We start from the raw sequence: 24,985 nt of genomic DNA, 5'->3' as shown, positions 1-24,985 counted from the left end.
TCCTTTTCCAGTATATCTCTAATTCCCTTTTGAAAGTTATTACTTTTATAAGGTTGTCAGCAGTGGCTCTGTGGTAGCACTCTAGCCTCGGCATCAAATAACAGAGGGTTAAACACCGATTAAATATCTCATTGCTTGGAGGAGCAAGCTGGAGTGCCCTACTCCTGCTCCTCGTCCGTATGTTCTTGTGAACTTATTTCCTCCCTGCTTGAATATTAATTTCCTCTAACCAAGTTTTAATACAGATTTAAGATTTCCTCCCTACTTGTGTATTACATTCCTCTAGAAATGAATGCCAGGACTTGTTTTACATTTTTTGTCATTATCAGTGCTGTTGCTTCGATGATTTATGTATCCTTATTCCCATATCGCTAACCTGCACTTCCCCTTATAGTTTCTTACCTTCCATGTAGCAAGTGGTTTTCTTATTTATCCTAACAAAATGAACCATCTGATGTCTTTATCTATTTTGGTCCAGTGCTCAACGTGATTGAACATATCTCCCAATTTCAGTGGGTAGATTCGTACGCTGTTATCATTGTGTACATGGAGTTCTATTGAGTTACTGATATTGTCAATGGGGGTGAATATCTTCTGGGTGAATACAGTGGATGTGTTATACGTGGACTTTCAAAAGGATTTCGATAAGATGCCGCATCAAAGATTCATGACAAAAGTCAGGCCATGTGGAGTGAGGAACCAAGTGGCAGAAACGGCTGAAAGATGTCTAAACACAGGGGAAAGAACAGAAAAAAGCAAGAATTAACATACGTTTCTCAGACTAAGAGAAAGTTGTATGTGGTGTTCCATAGGGACCCGTGCTGAGACCACCGTTGTTTACGTCATACATCAATGATTTGCACTCAATAAATCGAGGCATACTCGACATCTGCAGATTATCACACTTATTATTGTGTACATGTAGTTCTGATGGATTACTGACACTCTCACTGTCGGTGAATTATCACACTGTTATCACTGTGTACATGAAGTTCTCTTCTCCTCTCAGGCAGTCTCTCGAATCTAGAATGATTTGCTTCCACGCAAAAAAATGATGAGTTCACAGGTGTTTCAATGAAGGCCCTAATATTGCAGGTGCTGAACAGCATATTGAAGGGTGGAAGATGCGTGTTCGTGGATTTTGTTAATATGTGGTGGCCGTTGCACGCCATCCACCACATAGGCTTGTCAGAGTTAAGTGTGGGTCCAGGGGCAAGGGTTAACCAAGAGGACTGGAGATCAAACTCTGCTGCACGGACCGAGTGGGCCCGCGCCTCTTCTATTTTAGTTCTAGTTTGCTATTGGCACTGTCAATGTGGGTGAATTAACACACTGTTGTCATTGTGTAATTTCCATTTGTATAATTGGTATTTTACTGAGGGTAAATTCTTACACTGTTGTGACGGTGGACTTGGAATTGTATTGTGTTACTGACACTATCACTGTGAGTGAATTAACGCACTGTTATCATTGTGTACATTTAATTCTATTGGGTTAACGTCACTGTCACTGTGGTTGAATTTTCACGCTGTTATCATTGTGTACACGTAGTTCTATTGGGTTAATGACACTGTCTCTGTGGTTGAATTATCACACTGTGTACATATACAGCAGGCACCTTAACAGGTGGGCGAAGTACCACCAGCTCTTCCTCCCCAAGATCCTGCAAATCCATTGGCAGGACACACGCACCAACGTCAGTATTCTCGCTCAGGCCAACATAACAAGCATCGAAGCACTGACCACTCTCGATCAACTCCAATGGACAGGCCACCTGGTCCGCATGCCCGACACGAGATTCCCAAAGCATGCACTCTATGCGGAGCTTCGACAAGGCAAGCGAGACCCAGGTGGGCAGAGGAACCGCTTCAAGGATACCCTCAAAGTCTCCTTGATAGAATGCAACATCCCCACAGATTGCTGGGAACTCCTGGATCACGACCGCCCTATGTGGAGAAAGAGCATCCAGCAGAGCGCTGAGCACCTCGAGTCCCATCGCCGAGAACAAGTAGAAACCAAATGTATTTACCGGAAGGAGCATGGGAAGGAGCAAATCTATATTTGCCAAAAACTCACACAGCAAGCGTTACTGCTCTCCAACTCTAACTCTCACTGTTTCAGCCTGGCACTTCTCTTCCACATTCGCTGCTGCTGCGAGTTCTACAGCGACCGCTGCTGTGACTGGGAGTGCCTTCTGGTCATGACACCTGGCAATGTCCCGGATTGTCCTCGTCTTCAAACTTTTCTAGACATGGACTGACGCCGCATAACTGGTTCCCACTCATCCTTCTCTTCAAGCACTGTCTGCCCCACCTCTAACAGAGACTGTATGTTCTGCAGTCACCCGCAAACTCACTTTTAGAGTGGAAACAAGTTATCCTCGAATACGAGGGACTGCCTATGATGATGATGAGGATGTCGTTCCATTGTGTTGTTGATATTGGCAGTGTCTGGCTCAGTTCTACAAATTGTTCATTAATTCCGATTATTCGCCAATGAAATTTAATGAATTCATTTATTGAAAATACATTATTAGGTGGTGAATTGTTGACATAAATATAAGCAGTGCAATATATGGCCGTTTTATGCATGAATCTATATTTGCCAAAAACTCACACAGCAAGCGTTACTGCTCTCCAACTCTAACTCTCACTGGTTCAGCCTGGCACTTCTCTTCCACATTCGCTGCTGCTGCGAGTTCTACAGCGACCGCTGCTGTGACTGGGAGTGCCTTCTGGTCATGACACCTGGCAATGTCCCGGATTGTCCTCGTCTTCAAACTTTTCGAGACATGGACTGACGCCGCATAACTGGTTACATCTCTGGTATCTGAGTTACAGAACTTATCGTTCAATATCCACTCTGGGACTAAGCCAATCATTTATCCTGACAGCGTAGTACAGAACAAGTATTGCATTGTTGGAGGGGCCTTTAACTTAATGAGTCCTCATCACCTGCCAGTTCCAATGGGTCAGATCGACACCGCCGATCCAAGGTGATCATCAGCAGCAGAGTTCGGTGTTTGCACCTCGCTGTTTGGGAATATATTTGTGCAAGTTGACTGCTGAATTTTCCAATAGTGAATAATTTTACAGTAATTAATTAGATTAGAGTGTTTACGGTCAGCAGCAGTACACAATCCATTTTAATGCATTCTTCCTATTTTCTTGTTACCTCTTCTGAATAACCTCTCAAATATCTTCTGTAAGCGCTACTGAGATGTTATTTTTGTTGTCAATCTGATGACCCCATTTTGGTTTCCAGGTTTCCCGATATGTTACTTTTCTCCGTTATCATTCTTTACATTATTTTACATTCCGAAGTCATTGGCTTGTCAAATGTTTTATCCGGAAGATTAATAAATTACGTAGTCAAAGTTTTAAATTTCACACAGAATCCTGCCAAATGGATGATTTTGCCTGGAGTCGGACCAGTAATATTACTGTTCTCGCTCAATCACACATATTCACTGGCTCTGTCCCTTTCTCACACATATTCACTCGCTTCCTCTCTGTCTCACACATTCTCTCTCTGTTACAGCTAACGTGGCAGTCATTGTGATCCTGCCTCGAGGAAGGTGTGGTCTCTCCAGATGTATCACTCGGTACCTGGTGGCCATGGCCGTAACGGATCTGCTGGTCATTTTCACCGCTGTGATATTAAACCGGATTGTAGGTATTTATTTCCCATTTAGTTACTTGTCCATCACTCCGATCTGTCGTTTCCATGTTGCCCTAATCTATGCAACCATAGACTGTTCACCTTTGATCGATTTGTGGCCATTTGTTGCCATAAGGAGAAAGCACAATATTGCACCGAGAAAACCGTGGCAGTGGTTATTAGCACGGTCTGTTCAATGAGCTGCTTAAAGAATACCTTCTTGTATTTTATATATGAACCTTTGTACACAGTTAACAACATACCCTGGTTCTGCAGCATAAGAAAAATTTTATACATCAACAGCTTGGGTAGCATATGACTGGATGTTCCACATTTTAACCCCATGTCTCCTATTCATTCTGATTTTACTGCTCAATGCATTGGCCATCAAGTACATTCTAGCGGCCAGTAGAGCCCGTAGGAGACTCCGTGCCAACAGCAATGGAGAGAATCCACACGATCCAGAGATGCAGAAGCGAAGAAATTCCATCGTTTTACTCTTCTGTATCTCGGGCAGTTTCATCATGTTAAATGTTTTATTACTTAGAACTTTCATCTCTGTCCAGATTGGGAGCGTTAGTTATTTCTCAGGTTCCACTGTCAATGAATCAAATATTATCCTGGAGGAATGTGGATATATGCTTCATCTTTTTAGTTCCTGCATCAACCCGTTTATTTATGCAGGGACCCAGAGTAAATTCAGAGAGGAGGTAAAGAATGGGATGAAATATCCACTGAGTCTCATTGTTAAATTATTTCAATTCTAAACAGAGTAAAGTATATAATGAATTGTGATCTCCTTTCCCGTGTCAGACGGGGCCTCCGCTCCCAGGTACACAGTCACTCGCTGTAAGGTCCATACCCAATGTGAATTTAAGGATATATGAGCAACAGCGCATTAGCGCACAATTCAGTGCTGTTACCCGTTCTCAGTAAGTTTCCATTTATTTTTTCGGCGTGGACTAAGGCCGTGGTTTATTTCTACATTAAAGTCGGAGACCGAGAGTGCGACCACGGACCTGTGATAGGAGATCAAGTTTAACATTTTAATCAAATGACCCAACATTCCCGCTGGAAATTGTTTCTTTCTTTAAGGTCGGGCATGCTCTTAACAGGGAGGCGGCTTTGTCTGCACACAATGTTGCTCTTTCTCTGGGCAATGGGAGCCTGCACTGCTCCCACACATTGTCACATTCACTGGGTAATGGGAGCACGCACTGTCCCCAAACATTGTTCACATTCACTGGGCAATGGGAGCCCGCACTGTCCCCAAACATTGTTCCCACTCAATGGGCAATTGGGAGGCCGCACTGTGCCCACACATTGTTCACACACACTGGGCAATGGGAGCCCGCACTGTCCCCAAACATTGTTCACATTCACTGGGCAATGGGAGCACGAACTATCCCCACACATTGTTCCCACTCACTGGGCAATGGGAGCCCGCACTGTCACCACACATTGTTCCTACTCACTGGGCAATAGGAGCCCGCACTGCCCCCACACATTGTTCCCACTCATTGGGCAATGACCGCACATTTTCCACACATTGTTCCCACTCATTGGGCAATGGGAGCCCGCTCTGTCCCCAAACATTGTTCCCCATTCACTGCGCAATGGGAGCACGCACTGTCATAGAAACATAGAACATAGTTGCAGGAGCAGGCCATTCCGCCCTCCGAGCACATACCGCCATTCAATATGGTCATGGCTGATCAGGCAACTTCAGTACTCCAACTCCCGACTTCTCTCCATACCCCCTGATCCCCTTATATGTGCGGGCGACATCTAACTCCCTCTTGAATATATCCAACGAACTGGAATCAGCAACTTTCTGTTCTAGAGAATTCCACAGGTTCTCCACTCTCTGTGTGAAAAAGTGTCTCCTCATCTCTGTTCCATATGGCTTACCCCTAATCCTTAGCCTTTGACCCCTGCTTCTAGAGTTGCCCAACATCGGGAACATTCTTGCTGCATCTAACCTGTCCAGTCCCGTCATAATGTTATGTTTCTATGAGATCCTCTCTCATTCTTCTAAATTCCTGTGTGTATAAGCCTAACCGATCCATTCTTTCTTCATATGTCAGTGCTGCCAACGCGGGAATTAGTCTGGTGAACCTTCGCTGCACTCCCTCAATAGCAAGCACGTCCTTCCTCAGATTGAGAGACCAAAACTGCACATAATACTCAAGGTGTGGTCTCACTAAGGCCGTGTACAGTTGCAGTAAGAACTCACTGCTCGTATACTGAAATCCTCTCATTATGAAGGTCAACACGCCATTTGCTTTCTTTGCAGCCCGCTGTAACTGCATGCCTATCTTCAGTGATTGCTGTGCCAAGACACCTCGGTCTTTTTCCACTTCCCCTTTTCCTAATCTGTCACCATTCAGATAATAATCTGCCTTCCTGTTTTTGCCACCAAAGTGGATAACCTCACATTTATTCACATTCTATTGCATCTGTCGTGCAGTTGCCCATTCACCTAACCTGTCCAAGTCACTCTGCAGCCTCTGAGCATCATTCTCACAGCTCACACTTCCACCCAGTTTGGTGTCATCTGCAAACTTGGAGATATTAGATTCAATTCCTTCGTCTAAATCATTAAGGTATATTTTAAATAGCTTGGGCCCCAGCACATTGCGACACCCCACTTGTCACTGCCTGCCATTCTGAAAATGAACCGTTTATTCCAGCTCTTTGCTTCCTGTCTGCCAGCCAGTCAATACATTACTCCCAATACCATGTGCCTTAATTTTGTACACTAATTTCTTCTGTGGGACCTTGTCAAAAGCCTTTTGATAGTCGAAATACACCACATCCACTGGTTCTCCCTTATCCACTCTACTAGTTACATCCTCAAAAAACGCTAGAAGATTTGTCAAGCATGATTTCCTTTTGTAAATCCATGCTGACTTGGTCCAATCCCATCACTACTTTCCAAATGCGCTGCTATTACATCTTTAGTAATTGATTCCAGCATTTTCCCCGCTATCAATGTCAGGCCAACTGTTATATAATTCCCTGTTTCCTCTCTCCCTCTTTTTTTTAAAAGTGCAGTTACACGAGCTACCCTCAAATCCATAGATAGTGATCCAGAGTCCATGGAATTGTGGAAAATAACTAAAAATGCATCTACTATTTCTAGCACCACCTCCTCAAGCACTCTGGGATGCAGACTATCAGGCCCTGGGGATTTATCGGCCTTCAGTCCCATAAGCTTCCCTGACACAATTTCCTGACAAATAAGGATTTCCTTCAGTTCCTCCTTCCCGCATGACCCTCGGTGCGTCGTACTTTCGAGAGGTTATAGTTGATTTCCTTAGTGACTGCAAGGGACCTACATTATCCTTCATTAATCATTTTCTCTTCACATACCTATAGAAGCTTATGCAGTCTGTTTTTTTGTTCGCTGCATGTTTACTCTAATAATCTATTTTCCCCTTGCTAATTGAACCCTTAATCCTCCGCTGCTGAATTCTACATTTTTCCCAGTCTCAGGTTTGCTGCTTTTTCTGTCCAATGTATCTGCCTCTTTCTTTGATTTCATACTATCCCTAATTTCCCTTGTTAGCCACGGTTGAGCTACATTTCCTGTTTTGTTTTTATGCCAGACAGGGATGTACAATAGTTGTAATTCATCCATATGATTTTTTCCTCACGCTTTGTTGCCACTAACTGGGCAATCACCGTAATCTCCCCACACATTGTTCCCAATCACTGGGCAATGTGAGCCCGCACTATAACTACACACTCTTCACACTCACTGGGCAATGGGAGGCCGCACTTCCTCCACACATTGTTCACAATCACTGGGCAATGGGAGCCCGCACTTTCACCACATATTGTTCCCACTCACAGGGCAATGTGAGCCCGCACTGCCCCCACACGGTATTCCCAATCACTCGGCAATGGGAGCCTGCACTCTCCCTACACATTGTCTACAATCACTGGGCAATGGGAACACGCACTATCCCCACACATTGTTCCCAATCACTGGGCAATGGGATCCCGCACTGCCCCCACACATTGTTCACAATCACTCGGCAATGGGAGCACGCACTATCCCCACACATTGTTCCCAATCACTGGGCAATGGGAGCACGCACGATGCCCACAAATTGTTTCCACTCATCTGGGCAATGGGAGCCCGTCCTGTCCCCAAACATAGTTCATACTCACTGGGCAATGACCGCACTGTCCCCACACGTTGTTCGCCACTCATTGAGCAATAGAAGCTCGCACTGTCCCCACACATTGTTCCACACTCACTGGACAATGGAGGCCCATAATTTCCACACACATTGTTCCCCACTCACTGTATGAAGGCAGACCGCCCAATCTCCACACGATCTTTTCTTTATCTGGGCAATGGGAGCCCGCACTTTCCCCTCACATTGTTCACACTCACTGGGCAATGGGAGCCTGCACTGTCCCCTCACATTGTTCACACTCACTGTGCAATGGGAGCCCGCACTGTCCCCACACATTGTTCCCCACTCACTGGGCAATAGGAGCCTGCACTGTCCGCTGACAATGTTCAAACTCACTGGGCAATTGGAGCCCGCACTATCCCCTCACATTGTTCCCCACTCACTGAGCAATGGTAGTTGGCACTGTCTCCACACATTGTTCCCCACTCAGTGGGTAATGACCATACTGTCCCTACACATTCACTTCGCTGCCCGTTCCCAATAAACCTTCACATACATATCGCTCAAAAATCTGTCTATCTCCGCCTTAAATATATTTAATGACTCAGCCTTCACAGCTCACGGGGGAAGAGAATTCCACAGATTTGCCACTCTCTGAGAGAAAAAATCCTCCTCATCTCAGCTTTAAATGAGCGAACCCTTATTCTGAAAACGATGCCCCCTCGTTCTAGAAACCCCCTTGAGTGGAAATACCCTAACTGCATTTAACTTGTCGAGCCACCTCTGTATCTTATACATTGCAATAAGAACATTTCTCATTCTTCTGAACTCCTACGAGTATAGGCCCAACCAACTCAAAATGTCGTCATGTCAATCCATTCTACTCAGGAATCAACCGAAAGAAACCTTCTCTTAACTGCTTCGAATGCAATTATATCCCTCCTCTATAAATAGAATAAAACTATGCAATACTCTCGGTGTACCTCAACAATACCTGTACAATGTAGCTGGACTTCTCTGCTTTTATACTCCATCCTATTTACAATAAATGCCAAGAATCCATTTGCCTTCTTGATTACTGAGTACCTGCATAATAACCTTTTGTGTATCAGGCATAAGGACGCCTGAGCCCTCTGAACTGCATCATTTTGTAATTATTCACCATTGAAATAATAATTTGCTCTTTATATTTTCTGCTAAAGCAGATAACCTCACACTTTCCCACCGTATATTCCATCTACCAAATATTTGCCCACTCACTTAGTCTGTCTATTTCCCTTTGCAGATGTATTGTGTCCTCCTCTCAACTTGCTTACCCACCCATCTTTGTATCATCAGCAAATGTTACTACATTACATACAATCCTTTTATCCAAATCATTAATATAGATGGTAAAAGTTATGTCCGCAGCAACGATCCATGTGACACCCCAACAGTTACTGTTTCCCAACCAGAAAATGACGCATTCATCGCGACTCTCCACTTTCTGTTGGTTAGCCAATCCTCTATCCATGCTAACACTGTGAACGTTTATCTTGTGCAGAACCTTTTATTTAGCTCATTATCGAATGCCTTCTGGAAATCCAAATGCACCACATCCACTGCTTCCCCCTTATCCACACTGCTCGTTACATTCTCAAAGAACTCCAGTTGTTGTCCAGTCAAAACAATTAATCTCTATCAATTAGTTTACAATAGACCCATACATGAGCTGAAATAATCCCAGTGGGGAAAAGCTTTAGGACTCATGGGACCAAAGTGACCTGTTTCTCATAACATGCTACGCATACAACATATCATGTCTCAAATTACTTCAATAGTGTGCACCAAAAGATTATTTTCAGAAATAAATCTATAATTTGCATTTAACTGAATAAATACTGACTGTTCCCACGGTATGTCTAGGGAGATTGACCACTCGCCCAGTTAAATAATATGTTCTCAAAATATTTTTGAATGTACCCCCTTCAAGCGCAGACCCTGCTTTTCTGGACAAGGTGATAAACATCGTTGCATCTATTAGTATTCCCAAAGTGGCCGTTTTGTTTCTTTTTGGCTCTCCAACTTCACTGCACCTGTTGATGATTGGTCTCCTTTGGAGGACCAGCAAGTGAGGGAACGAGATAATATTTTATATGGAGAGACTGTGGACACCGTCGCTTTCATGTGCCCACAATGATATCAGTCACTGTTGAACAAGTAGCAGATTAGGGATTAATTTATATTTTGCAGTCAGGGTTTAGGTTAGAACTTAGTGTTTCGGGTGGCACAGAGTTAATGTTACTGTTTGGACGTTTGCGGTTGGGGTTCGGGTGTTATGGTTAGGGTGCTGGAGTTAGGGTTAAGGTTAAGGAGTTTGTGTTACCGTTTAAGGGATTGCGGTTGGTGTTAGGGTGCTATGGTTAGGATGTTAGTGTTAGGAGTAGGATAAAGGGGTCAGGCTTAGTTTTGATGTTTAGCGTATGACGCAAACGTGTTAGGTTTAAGGGATTTGGTTATGGATGCCAAACTTTGAAGTTACACTCTGGAACGTATGGGTGGTTAGCCTCCTAGGATAATTTCAATTACAGGCTTGCGATGAATGAAAACAATATATTAATCTATTCATCAGAAACTCAATGGCACTTATACTTGCCGTGGATGCTCCACATTACAGAATAATCCTCCCAAAAATAGTGCAGCACAATAGACGTTCATTCCTGGAGATTGACTGTCCAGAGGTGATGAAGTGCTGACCGCTGGCTGCTCTTTGGAGGAGGGAGAGAGGAGGCGAGACCAGGACAGATAGGAGAGCACTTGGTGCAGTGGGGTAATAAAAACACCAGGCAGATTGTATAAACATGGGATGCGGCCATAGGCCCCAATAGCAGCCCACGGGACCAAGGATTCTTCAGCAGGACGGCAGCTCTGGATTTTTCCCTGTGGTGGCAACCCCGGGTAATCATGGTAAACGAATGCTCAGTTCAGGGTCAGATTGAACACCGAGGTTGCGAACTTGCTGGTTCAACCTCACATAGTTGCCAGAGAGGAAGTTAGTTTCCAGGTAATGGAGCTTTACTCTGTATCTAACCCCGTGCTGTACCTGCCCTGGGAGCGTTTGATGGGACAGTGTAGAGTGACCTTTAGTCTTTATCTAACCCGTGTTGTACCTGCGATGGGAGTGATTGATGGGGCACTGTAGAGTGAGCTTTAGTCTTTATCTAACCCGTGTTGTACCTGGCCTGGGAGTGTTTGATTGGGGCCGTGTAGAGGGAGCGTTACTCTGCATCTAACCAGTGCTGTACCTACACTGAGAACTGTGATAGGGTTAAGGCCTCCAGCTAATAAACAAAATAGACTCACAGAAGATGATACTGATATGGTAGCAGTATTGAACAGATACCACTGAAGTTTCCACTGAAGTTGCCAACAACTAGGAAATGGCACCAGTACAGCAGTTTAAGAGTGATACTACAATAGTTGAGACAGAAGAATAGGAAATACTAAATCCTCTATACAAGTTTAAGAATAACCAAGTCATGAATTGCAACTGTGGATATTCGAAAAGACTAGCAAATGGATGGCAGAAGCAACCGTGCCCATATATATATATATATATATATATATATATATATATATATATAAACAATATGGAAGGGAACAGTGGCAGAGGAATGACGAACTGCAAATATGATTACTATTATCAAAACAGAGTCACAGCAAGCCCATGGAACTATAGACCAATTAGCGTACCGTCAATGGTAGGAAAGATATAGGAACCTTTACTAAAAGATCAATAACACCATATGTAGAATCACAAAATATAATAACCATAATCAGCATGGATTGCTTAAAGGAATGTCTTGTTTAATAAACGTCACTGAATTCCTTGATGAAGTAACAATTCCTTCTCAACTCGGTTTTAAATTGGCTCCCACGTATTTTGAGGCTGTGACCCCGAGTTCTATTCTCCCCGGCCAGTGGAAAGAACCTCTCTGCCTCTATCTTGTCTATCCCTTTCATTATTTTAAATGTTTCTATCAGATCACCCTCATCCTTCTGAACTCCAACGAGTAAAGACCCAGTCTACTTAATCTATCATCATAAGCTAACCCCCTCATCTCCAGAATTAGCCTCGTGAATCGTCTCTGTACCCCCTCCAAAGCTAGTATATCCATCCGTAAGAAAGGTGACCAAAACTGCACGCAGTACTCCAGGTGCGGCCTCACCAATACCCTGTACAGTTGCAGCAGGACCTCCCTGCTTTTGTATTCCATCCCTCTCGCAATGAAGGCCAACATTACATTCGCCTTCCTGATTACCTGCTGCACCTGCAAACTAACTTTTTGGAATTCATGCACAAGGACCCCCAGGTCCCTCTGCACCGCAGCATGTTGCAATTTCTCCCCATTCAAATAATATTCCCTTTTACTGATTTTTTTTTCCAAGGTAGATGACCTCATATTTTCCGACGTTGTATTCCATCTACCAAACCTTAGCCCATTCGCTTAACCTATCTAAATATCTTTGCAGCCTCTCTGTGTCCTCTACACAACCCACTTTCTCACTAATCTTTGTGTCATCTGCAAATCTAGTTACACTACACTCTGTCCTCTCTTCCAGGTCATCTATGTATATTGTAAATTGTTGTGCTCCCAGCACCGATCCCTATGGCACATCACTAACCACCGATTTCCAACACGAAAAGGACCCATTACCCCGACTCTCTGCTTTCTGTTAGCCAGCCAATTCTCTATCCATGCTAATACATTTCCTCTGACTCCGCGTACCTTTATCTTCTGCAGTAACCTTTTGTGTGGCACCTTATCGAATGCCTTTTGGAAATCTAAATACAGCACATCCATCTGGACACCTCTGTCCACCATGCTCGTTATATCCCCAAAAAATTGCAGTAAATAAGTTAAACATGATTTTCCCTTCATGAATCCATGTTGCGTCTGCTTGATTGCACTATTCCTATCTAGATGTTCCGCTATTTCTTCCTTAATGATAGCTTAAAGCATTTTCCCCACTACAGATGTTAAACTAACCGGCATATAGTTACCTGCCTTTTGTCTGCCCCCGTTTTTAAACAGAGGCATTACATTAGCTGTTTCCAATCTGATGGTACCTTCCCAGAATCCAGAGCATTTTGGTAGATTATAACGAATGCATCTGCTGTAACTTCCGCCATCTCTTTTAATACCCTGGGATGCATTTCAGCAGGACCAGGGGACTTGTCGACCTTGAATACCATAAGCCTGTCCAGCACTACCCCCCTCGTGATAGTGATAATCTCAAGGTCCTCCCGTCCCACATTCCCGTGACCAGCAATTTTTGGCATGGTTTTTGTGCCTTCCACTGTGAACACCGAAGCAAAATAATTGTTTAATGTCTGAATCATTTCCACATTTCCCATTATTAAATCCCTCTTCTCATCTTCTAAGGGACCAACATTTACTTTCGTCAATCTTTTCCCTTTCATATATCGGTAGAAGATTTTACTATCTGTTTTTATGTTTTGCGCAAGTTTACTTTCGTAATGTATCTTTCCTTTCTTTATTGCTTTCTTAGTCATTCTTTGCTATCATTTAAAATGTTCCCAATCTTCTAGTTTCCCACTAACCTTGGCCACCTTATACGCATTGGATTTTAATTTGATACTCTCCTTTATTTCCTTAGTTATCCACGTCTGGTTATCCCTTCTCTTACCGCCCTTCTTTTTCACTGGAATACATTTTTGTTGAGCACTATGAAAGAGCTCCTTAAAAGTCCTCCACTGTTCCTCAATTTTGCCAGCGTTTAGTCTGTGTTTCCAGTCTACTTTAGCCAACTCTGCCCTCATCCCACTGTAGTCCCCTTTGTTTAAGCATTGTACGCTCGTTTGAGGCACTACTTCCTCACCCTCAATCTGTATTACAAATTCAACCATACTGTGATCAATCATTCTGAGAGGATCTTTTCCTCGGAGATCGTTTATTATTCCTGTCTCATTCGACAGGACCAGATCTAATATAGATTGCTCCCTTATAGGTTCTGCAACATACTCTTCTAAGAAACAATCCCGTATGCATTCTATGAATTCCTCCTCAAGGCTACCCCGTGTGATTTGATTTGACCAATCAATATGTAGGTTAAAATCCTCCATGATGACTGCCGTTCATTTTTCACATGCCTCCATTATTACCTTGATTATTGCCCACCCCACCGTGAAGTTATTATTTGGGGACTATAAACTGCGCCCACCAGTGACTTTTTCCCCTTACTATCTCTAATCTCCACCCACAATGATTCAACATTTTGTTCATTAGAGCCATTATCGTCTCTCACAACTGCCCTGGCATCATCCTTTATTAATCGAGCTACCCCATCTCCTTTCCCTTCTTGTCTATCTTTGCGCATTGTCAGACACCCCGGTATATTTAATTCCTAGTCTTGCCACCCTGCAACCACGTTTCTGTAATGGCAACCAAATCATACCCATTTGTAATGATTTGTGCCTTCAACTCATTTACTTTATTTCGAATGCTGCATGCGTTTAGGTAGAGTGTTTTCATACTAGTTTTTACACCATGATTTTTAGTTCTGTGAGGAGGATGCTGAGAGGCTGCAGGGTGACTTGGACAGGTTAAGGGAGTGGCTGGCAAATGCCTGGTAAATGCACTGTAATGTCGATAAATGTATGGTTATCCACTTCTGTGGCAAAAACATGAAGGCACAATATTATCTGAATGGCGGCAGATTAGGAAAAGGGGAGGTGCAACGAGACCTGGGTGTTATGGTGCATCAGTCATTGAAGGTTGGCATGCAGTTACAGCAGGCGGTTAAGAAAGCAAATGGTATGTTGGCCTTCATAGCGAGGGGATTTGAGTACAGGGGCAGGGAGGTGTTGCTACAGTTGTACAGGGCCTTGGTGAGGCCACACCTGGAGTATTGTGTACAGTTTTGGTCTCCTAACTTGAGTAAGGACAATCTTGCTATTGAGGGAGTGCAGCGAAGATTCACCAGACTGATTCCCAGGATGACAGGACTGACCATTGAGGAGAGACTGGATCGACTCGGCTTGTATTCATTGGAGTTCAGAAGGAGGAGGGGACTGGACAGGTTAGATGCAGGAACAACATTCCCTGTATTGGGGAAGTCCAGAACCAGTGGTCACAGTCTAAGTATAAGGGGTAAGCCATTTAGGACCGAGATGAGGAGAAACTTCTTCACTCAGAGAGTCGTTAACCTGTGGAAATCTCTACTGCAGAGAGTTGTTGATGCCAGTTCGTTAGATATATTCAAGAGAGAGTTAGATATGGCACTTAGGGCTAAGGTTATCAAGGGGTATGGAGAGAAATCAAGAAAGGGGTACTGAGGTGAATAATCAGCCATGATCTTGTTGAATTTTGGTGCAGGCTCGATGGGCCGAATGGCCTACTCCTGCACCTATTTTCTATTATTCTATGTAACCAACCTTTTGTGTTTCATGCACAATGACCGTCTGTACTGCCATACTTTTCAATGTTTCTCCATTTAAATAATAATTTGCTTTTCTATTGTTTTTCCAAATTGGTGATAGATTATTTTCAGAAGGACTTTACAGACAGGCTAATAATTGGATGTAACCAGCACAACAAAGTATCCGTTTGTTCTTATTCCAAAATCCCAAAATCTAAAAAGGGAAAGCTGAAGCTTCAGCTGGGAGTCCGAGTCCTTTTCTCAGTTCACGCTTATGAACTGCTCTCATTGTCTCTCTCAACGTTTTAAACATTCCAACTCCCATTCCGCATTGCTTTAGGCCATGCTTAAACTCCCATATTTCACCTTTTCACTGATCATCTCACCAGTTCTGAGATAGCCCATTCGTAAAGAAACTTTAATTGCCTCTGAGCAAGTTTTTCTCTTTCGTTTTATTTTTAATTGTTTCTGTATTAGTTTCCTTTCCACTGCTTCCTTCACCGAATAAATGAACAACACCTCAGACTATTCTTTCATCAGCCCATGGCCATGTTCTTTTTGTGTCTTCTTCTGTTCCAGGTTCGGTATTTCTTTCTGTTCCTGTATTTGTTTCTATTTCTGCAGCCACACTTTTTCCAGCACCTTTTCTAACTGCAGCCTGTCCACCTTAACTACTAAGCTGCGGACTTTATCTTCCGATTCCTGTATCACATCAAACATTTGCACCACAACACCGTGACGATCCAGGCCGGAATTAGCAGCTTACACAGCGTGGACGCTGGCTGCATCAAACTCATCTGAGAGCTTCGCTCATCATATCTTCAAACCCCTATTTCAGCCTGTGTCTCATAACTTCTCCACAAAGCGCCTACACACAGACAAAGCCCTTACATTAGGTATGTTCTCTGCCTGCTTTCATTTTTTGTTTCTGCTAAAACAGGAACATGTTTCGACTATTATCTTTTTGTCTTTGCAGACAAACATTCTATAGTGCATGCTCAATCCACCAGCTCCGGTTTAAATATTCCTTGGAAAACTGTAAGCTCACCCCTTACAATTAATCCAGTCATAAATTTACAAAGGGACAAACTTGGTCGAGAATCTGACGATTCCCCTGCAGTCAGAATCAGGGGAAGTCATAACGGGCAACAAAGAAATGGCAGACCAATTGAACAAGTACTTTGGTTCGGTATTCACTAAGGAGGACATAAACAAACTTCCGGAAATAAAAGAGGTCAGAGGGTCTAGCAAGAAGGAGGAACGGAGGGAAATCCTTATCAGTCGGGAAATTGTTTTAGGGAAATTGATGGGATTGAAGGCCGATAAATACCTAGGGCCTGATGGACTGCATCCCAGAGTACGGAAGGAGATGGCCTTGGAAATAGCAGATGCATTGGCAGTCATTTTCTAACATTCCATAGACACTGGATCAGTTCCTATCGAGTGGAGGGTAGCCAATGTAACCCCACTTTATAAAAAAGGAGTGAGAGAGAAAACAGAGAATTTCGATAAGATCACCTCACATTCTTCTGAACTCCAATGAGTAAAGGCCCACCCTACGCAAGCTTTCCTCATAAGACAAGCCTCTCATCTCCGGAATCAACCTTGTAAACCTTCTCCGAACTGCCTCCAAAGCAAGTATATCCTTTTTTAAATATGAAAACCAAAATTGCATGCAGTATTCCGTGTCTGGCATCGCCAATATTTTATATAGCCGTAGTAAGACTTTCCTGCTTTTATACTCCATCCTCTTCACAGTAAAGTCCAAGATACCATTGGCCTTCGCGATCACTTGCTGTACCTACATACAGCTTGTTATAATGGGTGAGAGCTCAGATGAACAGGATCCCAAGAAAGAATGCAAAAGGCAGGAGGCAACACAGCAGAGTAGCACTGGGGTAAGTGTAAACCACAAGGTGATATGAAGGGACAATATGTATGAATATAAAGGGACTGCAGGAGGGTTCAAAACTAAAAATCATGGCTTAAAAACTAGTATTAAAACACTCTACCTAAACGCACGCAGCATTCGAAATAAAGTAAATGAGTTGACGGCACAAATCATTACAAATTGGTATGATTTGGTTGCCATTACAGAAACGTGGTTGCAGGGTGGCCAAGACTGGGAAATAAACATACAGGGGTATCTGACAATTCGAAAAGATAGACAAGAAGGGAAAGGAGGTGGAGTAGCTCTGTTAATAAAGGAAGATATCAGGGCAGTTGTGAGAGACGATATTGGCTCTAATGAACAAAATGTTGAATCATTGTGGGTGGAGATTAGAGATAGTAAGGGGAATAAGTCACTGGTCGGCGTAGTTTATAGGCCCCCAAATAATAACTTCACGGTGGGGCGGGCAATAATCAAGGGAATAATGGAGGCATGTGAAAAAGGAACGGCCGTAATCATGAGGGATTTTAACCTACAAATCGATTGGTCAAATCAAATCGCATGGGGTAGCCTTGAGGAGGAATTCATAGAATGCATACAGGATTGTTTCTTAGAACAGTATGTTAGAGAACGTAAAAGGGTGCAAGCTATCTTAGATCTGGTCCTGTGTAATGAGACAGGAATAATAAACGATCTCCTAGTAAAATATCCTCTCGGAATGAGTGATCACAGTATGGTTGAATTTGTAATACAGATTGAGGGTGAGGAAGTAGTGTCTCAAACGAGCGTACTATGCTTAAACAAAGGGGACTACAGTGGGATGAGGGCAGAGTTGGCTAAAGTAGACTGGAAACACAGATTAAGCGGTGGCAAAATTGAGGAACAGTAGAGGACTTTTAAGGAGCTCTTTCATAGTGCTCAACAAAAATATATTCCATTGAAAAAGAAGGGAGGTAACCGAAGGGATACCAGCCATTGAGAAGCAAGGAAATAAAGGAGACTGTCATATTAAAAACCAATGTGTATAAGGTGGCCAAGGTTAGTGGGAAACTAAGAGATTATGAAAATTTTAAACGACAGCCATGAATTACTAAGAAAGCAATAAAGAAAGGAAAGATAGATTACGAAAGTAAACTTGTGCAAAACATAAACACAGATAGTAAAAGCTTTTACCGATATATAAAACGAAAAGAGTGACTAAAGTAAATGTTGGTCACTTAGAAGATGAGTCGGGGGATTTAATAATGGGAAATGTGGAAATGGCTGAGACCTTAAACAATTATTTTGCTTCGGTCTTCACAGTGGAAGACACAAAAATCATTCCATAAATTGCTGGTCACAGGAATGTGGGAAGTGAGGACCTCGAGACAATCACTATCACTAGTGGGGTAGTGCTGGACAGGCTAATGGGACAAGTCCCCTGTTCCTGATGAAATGCATCCCAGGGTATTAAAACAAATGGTGGAAGTTATAGCTGATGCATTTGTTATAATCTACCAAAATTCGCTGGACTCTGGAAGGTACCAGCGGATTGGGAAGCAGCTAATATAACGCCACTGTTTAAAAAAAGGGGGCAGACAAAAGGCAGGTAACTAGAGGCCAGTTATTTTAACATCTGTAGTGGGGAAAATGCCTGAAGCTATCTTTAAGGAAGAAATAACGGAACATCGAGATAGGAATAGTACAATCATGCAGATTCAACATGGATTCATGAAGGGTAAATCATGTTTAACTAATTTACTGGAATTCTTTGAGGAGAAAACGAGCATGGTGGATAAAGGTGTACCGATGGATGTGGTGTATTTAGATTTCCAAAAGGCTTTCGATAAGGTGCCACACAAAAGGTTACTGCAGAAGATAAAGGTACGTGGAGTCAGAGGAAATGTATTAGCATGGATAGAGAATTGGCTGGCTAACAGAAAGCAGAGAGTTGGGATAAATGGGTCCTTTTCGGGTTGAAAATCGGTGGTTAGTGGTGTGCCACAGGGATTGGTGCTGGGACCACAACTGTTTACAATATACATAGATGATCTGGAAGAGGGTACAGAGTGTAGTGTAACAACATTTGCAGATGACACAAAGATTGGTGGGAAAGCGGGTTGTGTAGAGGACACAGAGAGGCTGCAAAGAGATTTAGATAGGTGAAGCGAATGGGCTAAAGTTTGGCAGATGCAATACAATGTCGGAAAGTGTGAGATCATCCACCTTGGGAATAAAAAACAGTAAAAGGGAATATTATTTGAATGGAGAGAAATTGCAACATGCTGCGGTGCAGAGGGTCCTGTTGGCCTTCATTGCGAGAGGAATGGAGTACAAAAGCAGGGAGGTCCTGCTGCAACTTTATAGACTATTGCTGAGGCCGCACCTGGAGTACTGCGTGCAGTTTTGGTCACCTAACTTAAGGAAGGATATGCTAGCTTTGGAGGAGGTACAGAGACGATTCACTAGGCTGATTCCGGAGATGAGGGGATTACCTTATGATGATAGATTGAGTAGACTGGGTCTTTACTCGTTGGAGTTCAGAAGGATGACGGGTGATTTTATAGAAACATTTAATATAATGAAGGGGATAGACAAGATAGAGGCAGAGACGTTGTTTCCACTGGTCGTGGAGACTATAACTCGGGGGCACAGCCTCAAAATACGGGGGAGCCGATTTAAAACCGAGTTGAGAGGGAATTAATTCTCCCAGAGGGCTGTGAATATGTGGAATTCTCTGCTCAGGGAAGCAGTTGAGGCTTGCTCCTTGAATGTATTCAAATCACAGATAGATAGATTTTTAATCAATAAGGGTATTCAGGGTTACGGGGAGAGGGTGGGTAAGTGGAGCTGAGTCCTCGGCCAGATCAACCATGATCTTGTTAAATGGCAGAGCAGGCTCGAGGGGCTAGATGGCCGACTCCTTTTCCTAATTCTTATGTTCTTATGCTTATACTATCCTTTTGTGTTTGACGCACACGCACTCCTAGATCCCGCTGTACTGCAGCACTTTGCAATTTTATCCATTTAAATAATAACTTAATCTTTGATTTTTTTCTGTCAACGTGCATGACCTCACACTTTCCAACATTATAGTCCATCTGCCAAATTTTTGCCACTCACTTAGCATGTCTATGTCTTTTTGCAGATTTTTTGTATCCTTCTCACACATTGCTTTTCCTCCCGTCATTGTATCGTCAGCAAACTTGGCTACGTTATACTCAGTCCCTTCTTCCAAGTCCTTAATATAGAACATCGCCCCCCGTGTGATCGGAGCACCTGGTATTCAGAATAGTTGACTCATAACAGTGACTACACTCCAAACTTACTTAATTGGCTGTAAAGTGCTGGTGGACATGAAAGGCGCTATATAAATCTATTTCGTTATTTATAATCAATCCTTATAACAAGCGGCATTCGTTGCCAAAACAACCAAAGAACTTGCGATCACCAATATTGGTAACATTCCTGGAAGTTTGCTGTGACTATTGTATGTGTTGGTTTCTCTATCGGACACTATTCCTCGGGCTCTTAAAATGTGCTATATGTTAGAATGGAATCAGCAGTCGGAACGTGGCTCACCGATGTGACTCTTCACCTCTTCTCTCCCGGTTACATCCTTAAAATACAGATTGTACACTGACTGGTGTTTCGAACTCAGCAAAACGATGGATTCTATCTATTTTGTGCTTTCAGTAAAAGAATCTTTAATAATTTTATTGCTGTCCTAAATTAATCAGTTTGCCAAACGAAATAATAAAGGGACATCAAAATTATCATTTGTCATAGATTTAATAAACTCTTCAAATTGTTGCAAGTTATCTGTTAAAAACACAATTAGAAATCCAGATAAAATCAAAGTCACATTAAGTATTCTGTGATAAATAATTGGAAACCGAAAATTGGGAGAGATTTTCAATAAATATTGTTATCGGTCTTCACGCTCGAAGACACTAAAAGCATCCTAATAATAAATAATCAATGGGCTATAGGGAGGGAGAATTAAAACAATCTCTATCATTGGAGAAAAGGGACTCGGTAACATAATAGGACTCATGGTGTACAATTCCCTGAACCTGACGACCTGCATTCTGAGATCTTAACATAAATAGCTGTAGAGATAGTGGATGCATTGCTTGCAATCTACAAAAACCCCTGGATTCTGGAGAGGTACCACGGGATTGTAAAACCACAAATAAAGCGGCACTATTCAAGAAAGGAGGGATAAAGAAAGCAGAAACTATAGACCAGTTAGCCTAACATCTTTCATTGGGCAAATACTGGAGACCAATATTAAGGAAATAGAAGCAGGCCATTTAGAAAATCACAATATAGTCAAGCAGAGTCAGCATGATTTTATGAAAGATAAATCATGTTTGACAATTTGCTGGAGTTCTTTGAGGATATCACGAGTGGGGTGGCTAAATGCGGTACCATTAGATTTCGTGTATTTGGATTTTAGGAAGGCATTCGACAAGATACCATGCAAAATGTTACTGCACAAGACAAGTGCTCACGGATTTGGGATAATATATTAGCAAGGGTATAGGTTTGGCTAACTAATAGAAAACAGAGAATCGGGATAAATGGTTCATTTTCAGGTAGTCAAACTGAACCGAGTGGGGTGCCACAAGGATCAGTGTTGTGTCCTCAACTATTTCCAAGCTATATTAATGACTTGGATGAAGGGACCGAGTGTAATGTAGCCACATTTGCTGATGATACTAAAGTATGTTGTGAGGAGGACGCGACAGCCTGAGAGGGCAAAAATTAAGCAGATGAATTATAATGTCGGAAAATGTGAGGTTATCCACATTGATAGGAATTAGGAAGGCAAGTGCAATGTTGGATTGTTTTGCAATGCAGGATAATAAGAACATAAGAACACAAGAAACAGGAGCAGGAGTAGCCCACTCGGCCCCTCGAGCCTGCTCCATCATTCAATAAGATCATGGCTGATCATTCCCTGAGTACCCCTTTCCTGCTTTCTCTCCATACCCCTTGATCCCCTTAGCCGTAAGGGCCATTTCTAACTCCCTCTTGAATATATCCAATGAATTGGCATCAACAACTCTCTGCTGCAGGGAATTCCAGAGGTTAATAACTCTCTGAGTGAAACAGTTTCTCCTCATCTCAGTCCTAAATGGCCTATCCCTTATCCTAAGACTTTGTCTCCCTGTTCTGGACATCCCCAACATCGGGAACATTGTACCCGCATCTAACCTGTCCCGTCCCATCAGAATGTTATACATTTCTACGTGATCTCCTCTCATCCTTTTAAACTCGAATTTATAAAGGCCCAGTTGATCCAATCTCTCCTCATATATCAGTCCATCCATCCCTGGAATCAGTCTGTGATCCTTCGCTGCACTCCCTCAATAGCAAGAACGTCCTTCCTCAGATTCGGAGACCAAAACTGAACACAATATTACAGGTGAGGCCTCACCATGGCCCTGTACAACTGCAGTAAGACCTCTCTGCTCCTACACTCAAATTCCCTAGCTATGACATATCATTTGTCTTCTTCACCGCCTGTTGTACCTGTATGCCAACTTTCAATGACTGATGAACCATGATAACCAGGTCTCGTTGCACCTCTCCTTTTCCTAAATTTGTGTCCTCTGGTTCTGGACGCTTCTAACATTGGAAACAGTTTCCTGCAATTTAGTCTGTGCAGATGCCTCAGAGAGTGGTGAGTACTCGCCAGAACGGGGAGCGATTACATTGAAGGGAGGCTAGCTAATCATATGGGGATTGAAGGGACTAGAGGGTTATGCTGATAGATGTAAACAAGAAATGGTGGGAGGAAGCTCGAGTGGAGCATGAACGCCAGTATGTACTGTGGAGCCGAATGACCCTTTTTTATGCTGTTTATTCGACGTAATTCTACATAATATCTATGTAATATTCCCTTTGGTTCTTTAGCCATTCATGTTGAATCTCTGAACACTGGTTAATGATTTGTATTCCACTGGAAACGGTAGAACATATTATAAGCTATCAAAATACTTCACTATCTTGACCACCTGTATCGCATCTTCCATTAAACTTCTATGACCTTGCTGACTTACTATAAATCTGTTTATATGCCATTGCAGCCTTTTTATTTCCTCCTTACTGTTACTTTCCTACCTAACCTCGTATTGTCAGCAAACTTAGATAACTTAAACACGGTACCCAAATCTAAGTCATCATTTTGTTACTTGTCGAAGCTGTTATTTGTTTGCTAGTTTATTCTCATGTTGTATTTTCGCTCACTTTAACAATTGCCTGGTCATCTTTTGCTGAATTCGAAAATCCTCCCAATCGCTTTGTTGGGAACATTCTAAGCCTGTTCGGTTAATCTAATATTATATTTAACTTTCCCTGTGAGCCACGGTTGGGCCATTTTTCCTGTGGGGTTTTTATTCCTTAAGGAAGTGTATCTTAGCTGACGGCTCTGTAAGATGAGCTGAAGGTGAATTTATAACAGTAATGTTGGTAATTTCTTCCTTAATTCGACCTGATCTCTTGGTCCTCATGTGGTTTGCTCTAAGAAACTCCTCTGGGTGAACGTCACTAACTTCATGCAAGTTATTTGTCTGGAATTATCAATCATGCTTAAAATCAACTCTGGCGCCTGTACTAGATGTTGCTCATCAGCAGGTGGTGACAATGAACTTATTTAATCATGAATCATGATTAATGCTGATATGTCCAAAATTTCTTAACATTTCAGTAACTGCCTGCACTGTCAGAACAAGTAAAATATGTTTTATCAATTTTAATATCATTCAGATTACTGCTCAGGCAGTCCAATTTGAAGAGAGCATTTATCCTCAGCAATAATCTGAAGGAGAAATAAAGATTGAATATATTTCAATCCACACATTAGGAAAGATGTCAACTCTTTGGAGAGGGTGCAAAGGAGATTGACACGAGGGAGAAGGAATTTCCATTATGTTCATTTTCTTATACTAGAGAAGGTTATGTGGAGAATTAATAGAGGTGTTAAAATTGTGAAGAGGTTGGATAGCATTGATAACATGATATGGATTCTACCGGCAGGCGTGTCGGTCACCACAGGACAGAGATTTAATATAATTGACAAACTAAGTCCAGAGGGAAAATAAAGGATATTTTTTTACATGGCGAGTTGCAATAATCTGGAATGTATTTCTGAAAGGGTGGTAGAACCATCTCAATAAAAACTTTCAAAGAGGGACATGGATATATATTGGAAATCGAAAGATGGTGAAGTGAAATATAAACAGAGACAGCGTCTAATGTAATGCAAAGAGAGACAGGATCTAGTGCAATAATAACTGAGAGGTATCTGCTCTAATATAAACAGAGACCGGCCCTACTGTAATAAAAACAGAAATCGTCTACTGTAATATAAATAGAGGCAGGGTCAAGTGTAATACAAATAGGGACAAGATCTAGTTTAATATAAACAGGGATAGGGCCTGGTTTAATTTAAACAGAGAGAGGGTCTAGTGCGGTAATAATTGAGACGGTATAACTGGCACTTGAAAATTTGAAAATAAGCCTAAGGGTGAAAACAAATTTATCATTGACACAAGCAGCCTTAACATTAAATACCACTCCACAAGCGGTGGGACTCCTGCAGCTGACGCTGTTGTCGCGTGGCGATGCAGCAGGGGTCAGAACCGAATTTGGATCCGGGGCGCTACTGGGTCGTTATGCAGCTGGATAACGTCACGATGTTCGGGAGCAGTAGATCGTGGCACTAGAGGTTGCCAAGGATGGAAAACTCAATGACAATTTTGTGGGCATCAATCCTCTCGCCACTACTGTTCATCAAGCTGAAAGCGTCCCATTACTATTCTCCCTTCCCCCCACCCAGAGGTGCTATTGGGAGGAGAAACTGAGGCCAATT

At 42.6% G+C, this 24,985-nt stretch overlaps 1 pseudogene; it reads left to right on the top strand.

The window, feature by feature from the left end:
* Nucleotides 1–3,530: 3,530 nt before the first annotated feature.
* LOC139235422 (thyrotropin-releasing hormone receptor-like) lies at nucleotides 3,531–4,427 on the top strand (annotated as a pseudogene).
* The last annotated feature ends 20,558 nt before the right edge of the window (nucleotides 4,428–24,985 follow it).

Source organism: Pristiophorus japonicus, chromosome 23 (assembly GCF_044704955.1).
Source record: "Pristiophorus japonicus isolate sPriJap1 chromosome 23, sPriJap1.hap1, whole genome shotgun sequence".
Taxonomy (NCBI): Eukaryota; Metazoa; Chordata; class Chondrichthyes; family Pristiophoridae; genus Pristiophorus; species Pristiophorus japonicus.
Note: the sequence above shows the minus strand (reverse complement) of the source record. Positions and strands in the feature narration are given on the sequence as shown.